This window comes from Bufo gargarizans, chromosome 6, assembly GCF_014858855.1.
Source record: "Bufo gargarizans isolate SCDJY-AF-19 chromosome 6, ASM1485885v1, whole genome shotgun sequence".
NCBI classification, from domain to species: Eukaryota; Metazoa; Chordata; class Amphibia; order Anura; family Bufonidae; genus Bufo; species Bufo gargarizans.
The window spans coordinates 29683729-29697265 of record NC_058085.1 but is presented as its reverse complement, the minus strand read 5'-3'; the positions used below and the strand labels follow the sequence as shown (position 1 = coordinate 29697265).

Here is a 13537-nt window from a genome sequence, read left to right as displayed (position 1 = left end):
CGGGGGTCTAAGTACGTTGCCACCCAGTACTGGTCCTTGCCCTTCATGCTTTTTATATGAAGGTCCCTCTTCAAAACACTGGAGCATGAAGGCCCCCATTTGCACTAAACTGAAAGCAGTGGAGCACCCTGGCTCCTGCTCATCGCCCAGGAGTATGTAGTCTTCGGTCTCCTCCCCCCAGCCACAGACAACACCAGGGATCCCTGAAAAGTTTAAAGTCCCCCTTAGAGGCTGCTCTTCTTGCTCCTCCTCCTTCCCCCAGCCACATCCTCCTCTGACTCCTCTTCAGACTCCTGCTGACTTGTCTCAGATGGAGTAGCCCCTCCTGGGAATTCATCCAGCATTGCGACTTCCTCATCTTCCAGCTCCTTCTTCTTGACGGCTTGATCAATGACATGATGCAATGCACGCTCCAGAAAGAAGGAGTAAGGTACGATGTCATTGATGGCGCCCTGGCTACGACTGACCAGTTTGGTGATCTCATAAAATGGCACAATAGCAGCTACTGGCGCTGTGAAAAGAAACCACGCTCCCCAGAACCTGTCCTGCTGCAGAGTTTGTACAGGTAATCGTTAACAGCACGTTTCTGCTGGAGCAGCCTATCAAGCATATACAAGGTGGAGTTCAAGCCCGTCGGGCAGTCACAAATCAGACATCTGACGGGCAAGTGGTGTCGCCGGTGAACGTCAGCAAGGCGAGCCATGGTCGTGTAAGATTTCTAAAATGGCCAAAGATTTTCCTGGCCTGCCGCAAGATGTCCTGGACCCCGGGGTATTTGGCAACAAATCGCTGAACAAAAAAGTTCAGGACGTGTGCTATGCAACGCAAGTGTGTCATTTTGCCCTATTTCAGCGCGCTCAGCAGATTGGCACCGTTGTTGCACACCACTTTACCAAATGTTAAATTGAGCGGGGTTAGCCACTGATCGGCCTGTGACCGCAGAGCTGAATGGAGTGCAGGATTGGTGTGGCTCTTGGCTTCCAGGCACAACAGCCGCAGCACAGCATGGCAACGTCTCACCTGGCACGTCAAATAGGTTCTGGGGAGCTGGGGGGTGCAGCGGAAGAGGAGGTAGCAGTGGAAAAGGAGGAGGAGGAGACGGAGGATGGAGAAGGAGGAGGAGAAGAAGAAGAGGCAGGCCTGCATGCAATCCGTGGCGGTAACAGCAAATCCACACAGGAGTCACGGGTTACATGCTTGACGGCCGTCAGAAGCTTCACCCTGTGGGCAGTAAAACTTATGTACCTTCCCTGCCCATGTTTGCTAGAACACGTGTCTGTGGTCAGATGTATCTTGGCACCGACACTGTGTGCCAGATATATATTCACTGGCCGCTGAACGTGGCCATAGAGCTCTGGGATGCCCTTCTAGAAGAAATATTTCTTTCCGGGGACCTTCCATTGCAGTGTGCCAATGGCCACAGTTTATATGGCAGTAGTTGGTGGGCTAGTAGTTCTGACAAGCCAGCGGTCAGCTGTTGGGCAAGAGGGTTATCTGGCGTCACTTTTTACGCTCGAACATTTGGGCCACAGAAGCCTGCCTTCTGCCAGATGAACATGACAACGGCACGGTGGAAGGTGTAGTGGAGGACAGAAGAATGGAGAGAGGAGAAGAGGCAGGACGTGGAGCACCGGGAGTGTGGCTTTGTGGGTTCTGATGGCGTTGCTCCCACTGGGCTCAGTGATGGGAGGCCAGGTGCCTTCTTAAGGCGGTCATCCCTAGGTAAGTGTTGGGCTTACCGCGACTTATGCGTTGACAGCAAAGGCTGCAGATGGCAACACTATTGTCAGTAGCTGACACGTTAAAAAAAAAGCCTACACTGCAGAGCCACGTGCCTGGGAGCGCCAGAAGTGACCGTGCATGGTGGATGGCTCGCTCCAGATACATTTGCAGTCTGCTTTTTGCCTCCTGTGCCCTGCGAGCTCTGTCTGCTTCTCCTCCTGCTCTGCTGCTCCGTCTCTCCCTCTGAACTCCCCTCCTCTTCCTCTCTTGTGGGCACCCACGTGACGTCCACCTTCTCCACCACTGACATTTGAGATGGCAGCAACAGCAGGGATCTCCCTCCTTGGGCTGATCTGGGTACTGTCGTCAGACCGCTGGGTGGCAACCATTGCTACCTCCTCTTCCTCATCCGATGTCAAGAATGCACATCAGTAAGGTCTGGGAATGGATGGGAAAATTATTGTGTATTGAGTGGGTTTACCAAGGACAGAAGTTGTCAGACTAACCCGGTTTTTATGAGGAGGTGAGTAGAAGCCTGGACAGAGGGGCGGCTGTGGATGTAGAGTTTCTGGATTTTGCAAAGGCTTTTGATACTGTCTCTCATAGAGGTTTAATAGGTAAAGTAAGGTCTATTGGCTTGGAAAGTATAGTTTGTAATTAGATTGAAAACTGTCTGAAAGACCGTGTCCAGAGAGCTGTGGTCAATGATTCCTATTCTGAATGGTCCCGGGCAGGGGCGTAACTATAGGGGAAGCGGCTGCTTTGGGGCCCTGACCCAAAAGGGGCCCATTCAGGAGCAGGAGGACTAAAAGATATGGTCAGGGCCCCCTTAACAATGAAATTATATACAGTGACAGTATAGACAGTGTAGGAAATGGATGGAACAGCTGCCGGGCCTGTTCTGAGAGAGCGATCTTTACTAGCCACAGGAATAGGGGCAGCATGAAAGGAAGGGGATGCAAAAAATTACTGGGGGAGGGCCTCATTTAAAAATTTGCTGTGGGGCCCAGTAATTTCTAGTGATGCCACTGGTCCCGGGTTATAAGTGGTGACCCCGAGGTTCAGTGCTGGGTCCTCTATTATTTAAATTATTTATTAATGATATTGAGGACGGGATTAATAGCACCATTTCTATTTTTGCAGATGACACTAAGCTGTGTAATACTGTACAGTCTAAGGAAGAAGTCCACAAACTACAAGCTGACTTGAACACTCTGAGTGATTGGGCATCAACTTGGCAAATGAGGTTCAATGTGGATAAATGTAAAGTTCTGCATCTTGGTAGTAATAATCTCTGTGCTTCATATCTATGTCCTAGGTGATGTAACACTGGGAGAGTCACTTATAAAGAAGGATTTGGGTGTCCTTGTAGATGGTAGATTAAATTATCAGCTGCTTCCAAGGCCACCAGGATATTGTCATGCATTAAACGAAGCATGGACTTGCGGGACAGGGATGTGAAATTACCACTTTACAAAGTGTTGGTGCGGCCTCATCTGGAATATGCAGTTCAGTTCTGGGCACCAGTTCATAGAAAGGATGCACAACAGCTGGAGAAAGTACAGAGAAGAGTGACTAAACTGATAAGGGGCATGAAGGGTCTTAGTTATGAAGAAAGATTAAAATAATTGAACTTAGACTTGAGAAGAGAAGTCTAAGGGGGGACATAATTAAGCTATACAAATATATAAATGGGGCGTACAAAAAATTGTTCCATGTAAAATGCTCTCAAAAGACAATAGGGCACTGCCTCCGAATGGAGAAGAAAAAGCTGTCTCCAGAAGCGTCAAAGCTTCTTTACTGTAAGAACTGGGAATCTGTGGAATAGACTTCCTCAGGACGTGGTCACAGCAGGAACAGTGGACAGTTTTATAAATGGTTTAGATGAATTTTTAAAAGTAAACATTAAAGGGAACCTGTCACCAGGATTTTGTGTATAGAGCTGAGGACATGGGTTGCTAGATGGCCGCTAGCACATCCGCAATATCCAGTCCCCATAGCTCTGTGTGCTTTTATTGTGTAAAGAAAACGATTTGATACATATGCAAAATAACCTGAGATGAGTCCTGTCCCTGACTCATCTCACATACAGGACTCATCTCAGGTTAACACGTTAACGACCCAGGACGAGAATGCTCATCCTCAAACGCTGGCACTTAGCGCTCTCGTCCTGCAGTCGTTCCTCCCCCCGCGTGCAGTCCCCCCGGTCAGCAGCAGAGATCCGGGGGGTTACGCCGATGCCGGTGGATTAACCCCTCATATGCCGTGGTCAGCGCTGACCGCGGCATATAGGAGGTTTGCGCTGCCTCACCTGATGCATCGGGTCCCGCTGTGCTGTGGCGGAGACTCGATCGTTCCCATGGCAGCCACAAGTCATTCCGAGGCTTGGGGCCTGTTATCTACGGAAGCCTAAGAGGCCTAGCCTCCAGGCTGGGTCTCCTAGGCAACTGTTAGCGTATTACAGTGTAAGACACTAACAGTTGAATACAGCACAATATAGATGTATTGTGCTGTATTAAAACAAGGATCAGACCCTCTCCCATAGTGGGACAAAAAAAAAAAGTGAAAAAAAAAAGTTAATCAAATTAAATGTTTACAAAAAAAGGTGTAATTTTTCAAAGATAAAGTAAAGAAAAATTGTAAAAAAAAACCATTAGGAAAAGACATATAGACATATTAGGTATCGTTGCGTCCGTCTCGACCAGCTCTATAAACATATTACATGATCGAACCCCTCAGATGAACACCATAAAAAAATAAAAACTGTGCTAAATAAACCATTTTTTTGTCACCTTACATCACAAAAAGTACAACACTAAGCGATCAAAAAGGCGTACGCCCACCAAAATAGTACCAATCTAACCGTCACCTCATCCCGCAAAAAATGAGACCCTACCTAAGATAATCACCCAAAAACTGAAAAAACTATGGCTCTCAGAATATGGAGACACTAAAACATGATTTTTTGGTTTCAAAAATGAAATCATTGTGTAAAACTTACATAAATAAAAAAATTGTATACATATTAGGTATCGCCGTGTCCGTGACAACCTGGTCTATAAAAATACCACATGATCTAACCTGTCAGATGAATGTTGTAAATAACAAACAAAAAAACTGTGCCAAAAAAGCTATTTCTTGTTACCTTGCCTCACAAAAAGTGTAATATAGAGCAACCTAAAATCATATGTACCCTAAACTAGTACCAACAAAACTGCCACCTTATCCCGTAGTTTCTAAAATGGGGTCACTTTTATGGAGTTTCTACTCTAGGGGTGCATCAGGGGGGCTTCAAATGGGACATGGTGTCAAAAAAAAAAAAAAACAGTCTAGCAAAATCTGCCTTCCAAAAACCGTATGGCGTTCCTTTCCTTTTGCCCCCTGCCGTTTGGCCATACAGCATTTTACAACCACATATGGGGTGTTTCTGAAAACTACAGAATCAGGGCCATAAATAATGAGTTTGGTTTGGCTGTTAACCGTTGCTTTGTAACTGGAAAAATATTAAAATGCAAAATCTGCCAAAAAAGTGAAATTTTGAAAATTGTATCTCTATTTTCCATTAATTCTTGTGGAACACCTAAAGGGTTAACAACGTTTATAATAGGGATCGACCGATTATCGGCCGATATTGAGGATTTTGACTGTTATCGGTATCGGCATTTATTTTGCCGATATTCCGATAACGTATGGGGAAACACAGATCGCGCTGCTGACAGCGCTCTCCGTGTTCCCTCAGCAGCAGCACAGGGGAGAAGGAAGCAGCGTCTCCCTCCCCCTGTGCTGCTGCTGCCGCCAATGGGAGGACAGGGGACAAGAGAAGGGGAGGGGCTGTGGCCACTGCGCCACCAATGAAGAGAAATCTCTCATTCATTCAAATTGAACAGGAGGCGGGAGCTGCAGGATCACATAGCCGGATCCCGACCTCTATGAGCGGTAGCTGCGATCTGCGGTAGTTAATCCCTCAGGTGCCGCGGATCGCAGCTACCGCTCATAGAGGTCGGGATCCGGCTATGTCATTCTTTAGTCAGCTCTAGCCTCCTGTATATGAATAAATGAGACATTTAACTTAATTGGTGGCGCAGTGCCCCCCCCCCCCAGCCCCTCAGTATTAATCATTGGTGGCGCAGTGCGCCCCCCAGTATTAATCATTGGTGGCGCAGTGCGCCCCCCACCCCCACATTAAAAACATTGGTGGCGCAGAGCGCCCCCCCCCCCAGTATTATGCATTGGCCACAGGATCCCCTCTCCCCTGCTCCTCCGATCGGAGCCCCAGCAGTGTAATCCTGGGGCTCTGATCGTTTACCATGACAGCCAGGAGGCTATTGAAGCCCTGGTTGCCATGATAAGCTCCATGCACAAAGCACAGAGCAGCAGGGACAGTGAGAGCTCCTATTCACCCTGATGGAGATCTATCAGGGTGAATAGCACAAGGGTTCTAGTCCCTAAGGGGGCTAAAAGTTAGAAAGAAAAAAAAAGTTAAAAAAAAATAAAAATAAAGCACCAAAATATTAAGTATAAATGAAAAAAATATTTGCAAAAAATAAATAAAAAATACACATTAACAATAAACATAAATTTTCAGCAGATTTGTGTAGGATTTTATTTTTTTTTTTTAAATGAAAATTCCCAGAATATCGGTATAAATTTATTCACAAATTATCGGTATCGGTATTGGCCCTAAAAAATCAATATTGGTCGATCCCTAGTTTATAAAATCAGTTTTGAATACCTTGAGGGGTGTAGTTTCTAGAATGGGTGGTTTCTATCATGTAAGCCTCACAAAGTGACTTCAGACCTGAACTGGTTTTTGAAAATGCAGACCGCAGAAGCACGGAGCAGTAACATGATTGATAATGCTCCGTGCCTCTCTGTGATCTCTTTACTACGAAATTACAATGACAACTTTATCTCACTGTGATTTCGTAGTAAAGAGATCACAGAGAGGCATGGAGCATTATCAATCATGTTACTGCTCCGTGCTTCTGCTGTCCGTAGCGGGTCTTGGTCTCATTCACGGAGCGGATGTCACGCACGCCATCCGCTCGTGTGAAACAGCCCTAACATCCGCAAAAAATAAAATATCATTCCCAAAATGATCCAAACATGAAGTAGACATATGGGGAATGTAAAGTAATAACTATTTTTGGAGGTATTTCTATGTATTATAGAAGTAGAGAAATTGAAATTTTGGGTAAATTTGGTATTTTTTTTATACATAAAAATGTTTTTTTTTTACTCCATTTTACTAGTGTTATGAAGTACAATATGTGACGAAAAAACTCTCTCAGACTGGCCTGGATAAGTCAAAGTGTTTTAAAGTTATCACCACATAAAGTGACACTGGTCAGATTTGCAAAAAAATGGCCAAGTCCTTAAGGTGAAAATGAGCCCCAGTCCTTAAAGAGTTAATTTGCAGATGTATCAAATCGTGTTTTTTTTTACACAATAAAAGCACACAGAGCTATGGGGACTGGGAATTGCGGATGTGCTAGCTAGAGTTGTTGCGATACCAAATTTTTTATTCGGTTTCGATACCATGAAAAAGTATTGCGATACTCGATACCATTCGTTACCACGCGAAAAAAATAAACCAAAAAAGCCACGTGCATTCCGCATTTTTAAAAATGGAGAATCGCGCAGTTTTTATTAATTTTTTTATGTTCCGGCGTTCACCACCTAGATTTTTTTTTATATTTTAATAGTTTGGACTTTTCTGACGTGGCGATATGTACCGTATATACTCGAGTATAAGCCGACCCGAATATAAGCCGAGGCCCCTAATTTTACCCCAAAAAATTGGAAAAATTATTGACTCGAGTATAAAGACTAGGGTGGGAAATGCAGCAGCTACTGGTAAATTTAAAAAATAAAAATAGATACCGTACCAATAAAATTACATTAATTGAGGCATCAGTAGGTTAAAGGGAATCTGTCACTAGCAATATAAAGTACCTTTTTTCCATCTGTGTTCTTTTCATTGTGAGTCTTGTCATTTCTTCTGATATGCAAAGGATGCTATCAGGAGCCCAGAGGGGCGTTTTTCTTCTTCACGGTGCCAAGGAACGCCCCTCTGAAGTGCCGTGCCCGCCTACATTTTAAAACTAATAACGCCTCCAAGTTCAGCTAAATCGCCTCCCAGAGGCCCGGCTAAGTGCTCAACACCCCCCTCTCCTCAGCGCCGCGCTCTGCTTCAAACACCCCGATCCTCCTCTCGCCGGCATCCCAAATCCAGTGCAGGCGCAGTGTTGAATATTCATGCAAATTTTAATGCGAAAATTTTAATGCGATTTTTTTTTGCGAATTTTCGCCGATGTAAATCGGACTCGAGTATAAGACGAGGGGGCTTTTTGAGCACAAAAATATGTGCCAAAAAACTTGTCTTATACTGTAATATGTTTATTATTTATATATTTTATATGTGAAATTAGTAAAAGGGGGTGATTTATACTTCGTATTTTGGTGGGGGGGGGTTTAACTTTTTTTTTTTTTTTTTTACACTTTTTATTTAATAACTATTTCCCCCCCTTAGGGGCTAGAACCTGGGATCTTTCATCCCTTGTCCTATTCAGCCTGATAGATCTATATCAGGGTGAATAGGACTTCACACTGTCCCTGCTGCTCTGTGCTTTGTGCACACAGCATCAGGGATGTTACCATGGCAACAGGGCTTCTGTAGCGTCCTGGCTGCCATGGTAACCGATCGGAGCCCCAGGATTACACTGCTGGGGCTTCGATCAGAAGCTGCCACTGCCACCAATGAGGGGGAGGGGAGAGGACCCTGTGGCCACTGCCACCAATGATTTTAATACTGGGGGGGGTTGAGAGGGGCCGGCGCACTGTGCCATCAATGATAATTACCCCTTTATACAGGAGGCGGGTACTGGCAGATCAGCGGCAGTTAACCCCTTATGTGCCGCACCTGAGGGGTTAACTGCCTCTGATCGCAGCTGGGGCAGGGTTCCGGCAATGCGATTCTGCTGCCGGCACCCGCCTCCTGTATTGTGTTAAAGACTGACTACTGTATATGAGTCCAGACTTTCACTATAACCCTGGGTTCACACCTGAGCGTTTCCCAAACGCGCGTTTCTGACTGCGCGTTTCTGACGCGCGTTTTTGTAATAGTGAACGCGCGTTTGACGCGCGTTTGTGTCATTGACTGCAGTGTCCTATGGCCACAAACGCGCGTCAAAACGCCCCAAAGAAGCTCAAGTACTTGTTTGAGCGTCGGGCGTTTTACAGCGCGTTCGTACGCGCTGTAAAACGCCCAGGTGTGAACCATTCCCATAGGGAAGCATTGGATTTCATGTCTTGAGCGTTTTACAGCGCGTTTGAACGCGCTGTAAAACGCTCAGGTGTGAACCCAGGGTTAGGCTACACAGAGCAGCGCCCAGCGATGTCCCAGCACTCACCATTAGTCCTGGGCGCCGCTCCGTTCGCCCGCAGTGCCCCATTACTGTCTCCTCTCCTGCTCCACATGCTGCTGATTACTATCGGAGCGATGGGAGGAGACATCAGCTTCACTAGTGGGCGTTCCTTCTCCCTGCGCTGTAGCGCTGTCCAATCGCAGCGCAGGGAGAAGGAACGCCCACTAGTGAAGCTGATGTCTCCTCCCATCGCTCAGCTAGTAATCAGCAGCATGTGGAGCAGGAGAGGAGACAGTAATGGGGCACTGCGGGCGAACGGAGCGGCGCCCAGGACTAATGGTGAGTGCTGGGACATCGCTGGACGCCACTCTGTGTGGGAAATGGGAATAGTCCTATCGTTGGTGGCGCAGTGCGCCCGCCCCTCCTGCGCCCCTCTCTTCTTATTGGTGGCGCAGTGCGCTCGCCCCTCCTCCGCCCCTCTCTTCTCATTGGTGGCAGCGGCAGCAGCACAGGGGGGAGGGAGGAGGACAGCTTCCTTCTCCCTGTGCTGCTGAGAGAACATGAACGCGCCGACAGCAGCGCGCTCATGTTCAGAGATACTAGGCTGCGCAGAAGCGCAGCCCAGTATCGAAAAAACTGAAATCCCGGTATCGTATCGATACCGGGACAAAAGTATAGATTGGGTATCGAAATTTCGATACCCGCAACAACCCTAGTGCTAGCGGCCATCTAGCAGCCCATGTCCTCAGCTCTATACCCAAAATCCCGGTGACAGGTTCCCTTTAATGCTTATGAAAAACTGTAGTAAATCTGATTCTCACTTCCATCTGGGATTCCCCTCCCCACCTATCCCTTGGTTGAACTTATGTATTTTTTCAACCGTATCAACTATGTAACTATATAACGCCCCCTCCTTCAGTCCATGTCTCTGAGATCTCCTGGATATGTCTTCTATATAACGCCCCCTCCTTCAGTCCACGTCTCTGAGATCTCCTGGATATGTCTTCTATATAACGCCCCCTCCTTCAGTCCACTTCTCTGAGATCTCCTGGATATGTCTTTTATATAACGCCCTCAGTTCCAGTACACATCTCTGAGATCTCCTGGATATGTCTTCTATATAACGCCCCCTCCTTCAGTCCACGTCTCAGAGATCTCCTGGATATGTCTTCTATATAACGCCCCCTCCTTCAGTCCACGTCTCTGAGATCTCCTGGATATGTCTTCTATATAACGCCCCCTCCTTCAGTCCACGTCTCTGAGATCTCCTGGATATGTCTTTTATATAACGCCCTCAGTTCCAGTACACATCTCTGAGATCTCCTGGATATGTCTTCTATATAACGCCCCCTGCCTCAGTCCACGTCTCTGAGATCTCCTGGATATGTCTTCTATATAACGCCCCCTCCTTCAGTCCACGTCTCTGAGATCTCCTGGATATGTCTTCTATATAACGCCCCCTCCTTCAGTCCACGTCTCTGAGATCTCCTGGATATGTCTTCTATATAACGCCCCCTCCTTCAGTCCACGTCTCTGAGATCTCCTGGTTATGTCTTCTATATAACGCCCCCTCCTTCAGTCCACGTCTCTGAGATCTCCAGCATATGTCTTCTATATAACGCCCCCTCCTTCAGTCCACGTCTCTGAGATCTCCTGGATATGTCTTCTATATAACGCCCTCAGTTCCAGTACACATCTCTGAGATCTCCTGGATATGTCTTCTATATAACGCCCCCTCCTTCAGTCCACGTCTCTGAGATCTCCTGGATATGTCTTCTATATAACGCCCCCTCCTTCAGTCCACGTCTCTGAGATCTCCTGGATATGTCTTCTATATAATGCCCCCTCCTCCAGTCCACGTCTCTGAGATCTCCTGGATATGTCTGCTATATAACGCCCCCTCCTTCAGTCCACGTCTCTGAGATCTCCTGGATATGTCATCTATATAACGCCCCCTCCTCCAGTCCACGTCTCTGAGATCTCCTGGATATGTCTTCTATATAACGCCCCCTCCTCCAGTCCACGTCTCTGAGATCTCCTGGATATGTCTTCTATATAACGCCCCCTCCTCCAGTCCACGTCTCTGAGATCTCCTGGATATGTCTTCTATATAACGCCCCCTGCTCCAGTCCACGTCTCTGAGATCTCCTGGATATGTCTTCTATATAATGCCCCCTCCTCCAGTCCACGCCTCTGAGATCTCCTGGATATGTCTTCTATATAACGTCCCCTCCTCCAGTCCACGTCTCTGAGATCTCCTAGATATGTCTTCTATATAACGCCCCCTCCTCCAGTCCACGTCTCTGAGATCTCCTGGATATGTCTTCTATATAACGCCCCCAGATCCAGTCCCCGTCTCTGAGATCTCTTGGATATGTCTTCTATATAACGCCCCCAGATCCAGTCCCCGTCTCTGAGATCTCTTGGATATGTCTTCTATATAACGCCCCCAGATCCAGTCCCCGTCTCTGAGATCTCTTGGATATGTCTTCTATATAACGTCCCCTCCTCCAGTCCACGCCTCTGAGATCTCCTGGATATGTCTTCTATATAACGCCCCTGCTCCAGTCCACGTCTCTGAGATCTCCTGGATATGACTTCTATATAACACCCCCTGTCCCAGTCCACGTCTCTGAGATCTCCTGGATATGTCTTCTATATAACGCCCTCTGCTCCAGTCCACGTCTCTGAGATCTCCTGGATATGTCTTCCATATAACCCCCTGCTCCAGTCCACGTCTCTGAGATCTCCTGGATATGTCTTCTATATAACGCCCCCTCCTCCAGTCCACATCTCTGAGATCTCCTGGATATGTCTTCTATATAACGCCCCCTGCTCCAGTCCACGTCTCTGAGATCTCCTGGATATGTCTCCTATATAACGCCCCCTGCTCCAGTCCACGTCTCTGAGATCTCCTGGATATGTCTTCTATATAACGCCCCCTGCTCTAGTCCACGCCTGTGAGATCTCCTGGATATGTCTTCTATATAACGCCCCCTGCTCCAGTCCACGTCTCTGAGATCTCCTGGATATGTCTTCTATATAACACCCCCTCCTCCAGTCCACGTCTCTGAGATCTCCTGGATATGTCTTCTATATAACACCCCCTCCTCCAGTCCACGCCTGTGAGATCTCCTGGATATGTCTTCTATATAACGCCCCCTGCTCCAGTCCACGTCTCTGAGATCTCCTGGATATGTCTTCTATATAACACCCCCTCCTCCAGTCCACGTCTCTGAGATCTCCTGGATATGTCTTCTATATAACGTCCCCTGCTCTAGTCCACATCTCTGAGATCTCCTGGATATGTCTTCTATATAACGCCCCCTGCTCCAGGCTTATGTTGTACCTGAAGAAGGGGAAGGCTGGTCCGCGAAACGCGTTATACGTTAGAAGTGAACTCTTGTCAATTGTTTCTTATTTTAATATCTTTAAGCTGGTGTCCTGCCCCAGAAGCCTGCGCGCTTACTTCATTTATGTTCTCAGGAATCTGTTGATCACCAGCAGACAGATCTACGGATCCTTCCGGCTGTGGAGCCTTATATGTGTGGTGCTCCACTTACCTGGGGGCAGGCGTGTCCTCCTCTGACAACCCTTCACTATGGAGCCTCCTGGGCTGTAATTTCTACCACCATGTGCAGGAGTCAGGCTGTGCTGCGGGAGAAGGTACAGGTACTGTGATGATGTCATAACCATGTGATCATGTGTGGGAGGAGTCAGGCTGTGCTGCATGAGAAGGTAGAGGACCTGTGATGATGTCATGACCATGTGATCGTGTGTTGGAGGAGTCAGGCTGTGCTGCAGGAGAATATGCAGGACCTGTGATGATGTCATGACCATGTGATCAGGTGTGGGAGGAGTTAGGTTGTGCAGCAGGAGAAGGTACAGGTCCTGTGATGATGGCATAACCATGTGATCTTGTGTGGGAGGAGTCATGCAGATCACATGACCAGGATTCTCTGCTCCCTGTACACAGGTCTCTGCTGTACTGCTTGTAATTCCAGTCTGTATGTAGCAGAGCAGTAAGCCTGTAACGTTTATGTAGCAGAGCTGTATGTGTGTAATATCTGTGTAGTTGAGCTGTATGTGTATACAACCAAGCTGTTCATGTGTAATGTTCAGTTACTACAGCTGAGTCTCTGTCATGTCCATGTAGCAGAGCTGTGTATGTGTAATGTTCAGTTACTACAGCTGAGTCTCTGTCATGTCCATGTAGCAGAGCTGTGTATGTGTAATGTTCAGTTACTACAGCTGAGTCTTTGTCATGTCCATGTAGCAGAGCTGTGTATGTGTAATGTTCAGTTACTACAGCTGAGTCTTTGTCATGTCCATGTAGCAGAGCTGTGTATGTGTAATGTTCAGTTACTACAGCTGAGTATCTGTCATGTCCATGTAGCAGAGCTGTGTATGTGTGATGTTCAGTTACTACAGCTGAGTATCTGTCATGT

At 47.1% G+C, this 13537-nt stretch overlaps 1 protein-coding gene across 1 annotated transcript in view; it reads right to left on the bottom strand.

Annotated features, from left to right (window-relative positions):
* Positions 1–12769, bottom strand: part of LOC122942515 (oocyte zinc finger protein XlCOF8.4-like) — a gene marked incomplete at its 3' end in the record, with an annotated part of 64338 nt that extends 51569 nt beyond the window's left edge. The window contains exon 1 of the mRNA XM_044300181.1: positions 12653–12769. The remainder of the gene's footprint in view (positions 1–12652) is intronic.
* Between the last annotated feature and the right edge of the window lie 768 nt (positions 12770–13537).